Source organism: Apium graveolens, chromosome 6 (assembly GCF_009905375.1).
Source record: "Apium graveolens cultivar Ventura chromosome 6, ASM990537v1, whole genome shotgun sequence".
NCBI classification, from domain to species: domain Eukaryota; kingdom Viridiplantae; phylum Streptophyta; class Magnoliopsida; order Apiales; family Apiaceae; genus Apium; species Apium graveolens.
This window is the reverse complement of record NC_133652.1, coordinates 35,037,008-35,043,016: the sequence shown is the minus strand read 5'-3', so window position 1 is coordinate 35,043,016 and position 6,009 is coordinate 35,037,008.

Genomic DNA, 6,009 nt, shown 5'->3' with positions numbered 1-6,009 from the left:
TTTTTCTCAATTTCTCCTCACTGTGTAAATACCTGTTCTTCTCTCCTCACTGTAATTACCTGTTCTCCTAAGCGGGTCCTTTCTTGAGGAAATCGGGGGGGGGGGACTTGCTTTGATTTAATTTAACGATTCTGGGCCTTTAACATAGTTGGCCCAGTTCTCCATTTATCTCTTCTAGATTAAATCATGTTAAGCCCAAATTCTTTTATTGAATTATCATATCTTGACTCCTTTCCCAGCCCAACTTGTCTCTTATTTTAGTTTTTTTATATAATTATTTTATTTTATTTTGTCAAAATAAATTAGATAACATTATTCTTTTAATAATTATATGTATATATGTGTGTACATATTTAATTTTATTAATATTTTTAGGACTACTAACATAAAAATCATATATTTCTCAAGTAAATTTCAAGATTTTAAGTAATCGAAATAGAACGGGGCGGGAACATCGGAAAAGAAATGAAACTTATTAAATGTTGTACGACTATAAATATTTATAAAATATATTTTATACCATCAATAATATTTTAAATATAAATTAAAATATTATGCATGAAGATAATCAATTCGGTTATATAGGGGTGTTCTTCAAAAAACTGCGGGTGTACTGTATATAGGGGTGTTATTGGATAAACTGCGGGTGTAGGGAATATAGGGGTGTTTAGCGATAAACTGGGGTGTACAGATATAGGGGTGCTAAAAAAAGCTGGGGTGCTTTAAATATTGGGGTGTTCAGCCAGAAAGTTGGGGGGTACTTTATATAGGGGTGTGCTTCAAAAACCTGGGGGTGTAATGTATATAGGGGTGTTTTATAAAGAAACTGGGGGTGTTAACCGGGGGTGTACAGAATTAATACTTAACACCCCCATTTTATCGTGAAACACCCCTATATAAAGTACACCCCAACTTTATTTTCCAACACCCATATATTGGTTACACCCCCAATTTCTCGATACACACCCCTATATACTTTACACCCCCAGTTTATCGCGAAACACCCCTATATAAAATACACCCCAACTTTTTAGCTAAACACCCCTATATTTTAAGCACCCCAACTTTTGTTTTTAACACCCATATATATTTATTACACCCAAGGTTTCTCCATAAACACCCCTATATTAAGTACACCCCAACTTTATAGCCAAACACCCAAATATTTATAGCACCCCAGCTTTTTTCTTAACACCCCAATATTCTGTACACCCCTGGTTAACACCCCCACTTTTTTATATAACACCCCTATATACTTTACACCCCCAGTTTATCGCGAAACACCCCTATATAAAGAACACCCCAACTTTGTAGCTAAACACCCCTATATTGTAAGCACCACAACTTTCATTTTTAACACCCATATATTTATTACACCCCCGGTTTCTCGATAACACCCCTACTACTCACACCCCAATATTATTACCACCCCCATTATTTGACCCAGCACCCCAATATTAAGTACACCCCAATATTATCCACACCCCCGTTTTATGGTACTCACACCCCAATATTTTCCACACCAACAGTTTATGCTACTGACACCCACAGTTTATGGAACACCCCCAGATTTGTAAGGCACATGTAAGTTATTCACATTGCCACATTGCAATTCCACCAGGTCATAATCGAGACAGTGGAGAAAAACAACACACATACAGTAAATTAGTAACTAGATCCTTTAAAATAAAATCAACTCAATAACCTACTAAAGTTGATCAGACAATAGCAAGTATTAACATGAAAATCACTTGAATGAATAAACCGTAAACTGCATATAATACTTCTTGTCTAAACACTAACAATCCCATACTAGGGTTCCATAAAAATCCTAACTCATAAAAGTTAGTTCATAATCAAAGTATCAAAACAATCCCAAGATAACCAACACATGTTCATAAGAAGAGATTAATAATAGATAAGAGAAAACAAAGCCAATTGAATGTCTTCAATGGCTGAATTCTTCTTCGTTGATGGGGAACACCTCAGTTCTCCTCAGGCAACAACTTTTTATCCAGAGTCTCCCTTATAAGGATGTGCCTTGCATTGTTCACATGCTCCTGAGGTAATAACAATCAAAGTAAATCTAAGTAATGAAGATTATAATAAGATTTTCTAATCAGTACATAATAAGTGCTTTCTAAATAAAAACAGTTTAGCTGCTTCCTAACACTACAAGAAAAACACGATCTTACAACTGTTTTTCACCATTTTATATCCATCTTTACACTTAATTACTCAAATCTGTTTTAGGAACAGGTTTAATCCTCAAAATTACTTTCTTTGTGACGGACAAAATGGATGATCCCTGACATAATCAGAAACAGATGTAGTAGTAGCTGCTGCCAATCCTTTAAGATATAATCGAAGATTGCCGTTAGGTCCTGAGGATCATACACACCATATTACCATCATGCAACATTATAATTTCAAAAAATAAATAATTAAAAAGAAGCAAACTTACCCAGTTAATCATCATTCAAGTTTTTGTAGTTGTATGACGTGGGAAATATTGTTGTATTCGGCTGTAGGTTGAAATTACATCAGACTATAAGAAACTAATTTGCTACGCATGTAGGGAAAGAACAAAAAAGTGAACATGAAGACAACTTACTAGATTTAATTTGGCTTTATGCTTTGAATCGTCAACCAAGAGTATGTTGGCTACATCATCATATCCTATTTCACGGAGCTTTCTAGTTTCCTTGCACAATTCACCTTCTTTTGAACGAGTACAGTTGGATTGATCCTATAAACAATTATCACAAATAACCATGCAACTTGGTTACACGCCACAGTAAAAAGCATCCTAGAAGAAATTAGAGCAAAAAATTGTAATTGACCTACCCAAATAAATTTCAATTCTATCCTAGTAGAAAAGCTTATAATGGCGTTTATAGACGGTGTCACGGTTTTCCTGCATTACATTACTTTATAAGATGAGACACAAAGCTCATAACCCCCAAAAAGATCATTTGATCAGTAATAATTCTGGTAATAACCGAAATCAGATAGCGCAGAAAGCATTACTTTATAAGTTGAAAATACTATAACGTAACATGGATATATTGCGATTAAAGTCGACTGGCTTCTCGAACTTTACAGAAACAGAGACAGGCCTCACATCAAGACTATCATCCAAGTGAGTGACTGCAATTTTACGAGAATGTGAAGACTACTTTGCAGCGTTCCTGGTACCTGATTTTATAAGTACTATCCTATCAATAAAGTGGTATGTACTTTGTTAAATATCACTCTCTAAATATAATCTGATCATCTTCTATCAGGTGATCATCCATGATATATTTTTCAACTTCGATAACATGAATAGAGCTATACAATTGTTCCACTACAATTACAATTACTAGTTCTCAATTTTCATTTTACTTTTTGTGTTCTAATAATCAGCAATGCAATCAGAGAATGCAAACAGAGCTAACAGAGAATCAGAGTAACGAACTTCTTGCCTGCTATCTTTCTTGCTTGAAGCTTCAGCCATCTTTTTCTCAATTTCTCCTCACTGTGTAAATACCTGTTCTTCTCTCCTCACTGTAATTACCTGTTCTCCTAAGCGGGTCCTTTCTTGAGGAAATCGGGGGGGACTTGCTTTGATTTAATTTAACGATTCTGGGCCTTTAACATAGTTGGCCCAGTTCTCCATTTATCTCTTCTAGATTAAATCATGTTAAGCCCAAATTCTTTTATTGAATTGTCATATCTTGACTCCTTTCCCAGCCCAACTTGTCTCTTATTTTAGTTTTTTTATATAATTATTTTATTTTATTTTGTCAAAATAAATTAGATAACATTATTCTTTTAATAATTATATGTATATATGTGTGTACATATTTAATTTTGTTAATATTTTTAGGACTACTAACATAAAAATCATATATTTCTCAAGTAAATTTCAAGATTTTAAGTAATCGAAATAGAACGGGGCGGGAACATCGGAAAAGAAATGAAACTTATTAAATGTTGTACGACTATAAATATTTATAAAATATATTTTATATTATCAATAATATTTTAAATATAAATTAAAATATTATGCATGAAGATAATCAATTCGGTTATATAGGGGTGTTCTTCAAAAAACTGCGGGTGTACTGTATATAGGGGTGTTATTGGATAAACTGCGGGTGTAGGGAATATAGGGGTGTTTAGCGATAAACTGGGGGTGTACAGATATAGGGGTGCTAAAAAAAGCTAGGGTGCTTTAAATATTGGGGTGTTCAGCCAGAAAGTTGGGGGGTACTTTATATAGGGGTGTGCTTCAAAAACCTGGGGGTGTAATGTATATAGGGGTGTTTTATAAAGAAACTGGGGATGTTAACCGGGGGTGTACAGAATTAATACTTAACACCCCCATTTTATCGTGAAACACCCCTATATAAAGTACACCCCAACTTTATTTTCCAACACCCATATATTGGTTACACCCCCAATTTCTCGATACACACCCCTATATACTTTACACCCCCAGTTTATCGCGAAACACCCCTATATAAAATACACCCCAACTTTTTAGCTAAACACCCCTATATTTTAAGCACCCCAACTTTCATTTTTAACACCCATATATATTTATTACACCCAAGGTTTCTCGATAAACACCCCTATATTAAGTACACCCCAACTTTATAGCCAAACACCCAAATATTTATAGCACCCCGGCTTTTTTCTTAATACCCCAATATTCTGTACACCCCTGGTTAACACCCCCACTTTTTTATATAACACCCCTATATACTTTACACCCCCAGTTTATCGCGAAACACCCCTATATAAAGAACACCCCAACTTTGTAGCTAAACACCCCTATATTGTAAGCACCACAACTTTCATTTTTAACACCCATATATTTATTACACCCCCGGTTTCTCGATAACACCCCTACTACTCACACCCCAATATTATTACCACCCCCATTATTTGACCCAGCACCCCAATATTAAGTACACCCCAATATTATCCACACCCCCGTTTTATGGTACTCACACCCCAAGTGAGGAGAGAAGAACAGGTATTTACACAGTGAGGAGAAATTGAGAAAAAGATGGCTGAAGCTTCAAGCAAGAAAGATAGCAGGCAAGAAGTTTGTTACTCTGATTCTCTGTTAGCTCTGTTTGCATTCTCTGATTGCATTGCTGATTATTAGAACACGAAAAGTAAAATGAAAATTGAGAACTAGTAATTGTAATTGTAGTGGAACAATTGTATAGCTCTATTCATGTTATCGAAGTTGAAAAATATATCATGGATGATCACCTGATAGAAGATGATCAGATTATATTTAGAGAGTGATATTTAACAAAGTACATACCACTTTATTGATAGGATAGTACTCATAAAATCAGGTACCAGGAACGCTGCAAAGTAGTCTTCATATTCTCGTAAAATTGCAGTCACTCACTTGGATGATAATCTTGATGTGAGGCCTGTCTCTGTTTCTGTAAAGTTCGAGAAGCCAGTCGACTTTAATCGCAATATATCCATGTTACGTTATAGTATTTTCAACTTATAAAGTAATGCTTTCTGCGCTATCTGATTTCGGTTATTACCAGAATTATTACTGATCAAATGATCTTTTTGGGGGTTATGAGCTTTGTGTCTCAACTTATAAAGTAATGTAATGCAGGAAAACCGTGACACCGTCTATAAACGCCATTATAAGCTTTTCTACTAGGATAGAATTGAAATTTATTTGGGTAGGTCAATTACAATTTTTTGCTCTAATTTCTTCTAGGATGCTTTTTACTGTGGCGTGTAACCAAGTTGCATGGTTATTTGTGATAATTGTTTATAGGATCAATCCAACTGTACTCGTTCAAAAGAAGGTGAATTGTGCAAGGAAACTAGAAAGCTCCGTGAAATAGGATATGATGATGTAGCCAACATACTCTTGGTTGACGATTCAAAGCATAAAGCCAAATTAAATCTAGTAAGTTGTCTTCATGTTCACTTTTTTGTTCTTTCCCTACATGCGTAGCAAATTAGTTTCTTATA